This window comes from Nothoprocta perdicaria, unplaced genomic scaffold (assembly GCF_003342845.1).
Source record: "Nothoprocta perdicaria isolate Ctin4 unplaced genomic scaffold, notPer1 scaffold_74, whole genome shotgun sequence".
NCBI classification, from domain to species: domain Eukaryota; kingdom Metazoa; phylum Chordata; class Aves; order Tinamiformes; family Tinamidae; genus Nothoprocta; species Nothoprocta perdicaria.
The window spans coordinates 3,004,970-3,005,422 of NW_020456021.1; the positions used below are offsets into that span (position 1 = coordinate 3,004,970).

General features: G+C 67.9%; 1 protein-coding gene across 1 annotated transcript in view; it reads right to left on the reverse strand.

Moving 5' to 3' along the window:
* Positions 1-212, reverse strand: part of COL12A1 (collagen type XII alpha 1 chain) — a 92,440-nt gene extending 92,228 nt beyond the window's left edge. The window contains exon 1 of the mRNA XM_026051259.1: positions 189-212. The gene's annotated coding sequence lies outside the window, so the exon portion shown is untranslated. The remainder of the gene's footprint in view (positions 1-188) is intronic.
* Between the last annotated feature and the right edge of the window lie 241 nt (positions 213-453).

Here is a 453-nt window from a genome sequence, read left to right on the forward strand (position 1 = left end):
GGCACACGGGCGCACATGGACACACACGGACACCTCACACGGGTACCGCAGACACACGCGGACACACGCACACAAGCACACGGGCACGGGCGCGCACGGGCACACATGGACACGAGGAACCACACGGACACGCGGACCCACAGGGACCCACGCATGAGCACACGCGCGGCTGCCGGGCTCGCACAGACCTTGCGGGCGGCGGGGGCCGGGCGCGGTGGCAGCTCCGGCGGCGACGGCAGCCGTGGGACCTGGATGGAAGAGAAGGATGAAGCTCCGGGGGCACCTTGTGGAGGGAGCGGCGAGTAGCAGCAGCGGCAGCAGCTGGRCGCGGAGGGGACCCGGGGTTACTGTAGCTCCCGAAGTGCGGGTCCGCCTGGGAAGACTCGCCTCCTCCAAGTGGGAAGAGCCTCTTCCCAATCTGCTACTTAATAGAGGGCTGTTCCCGACTCTCAA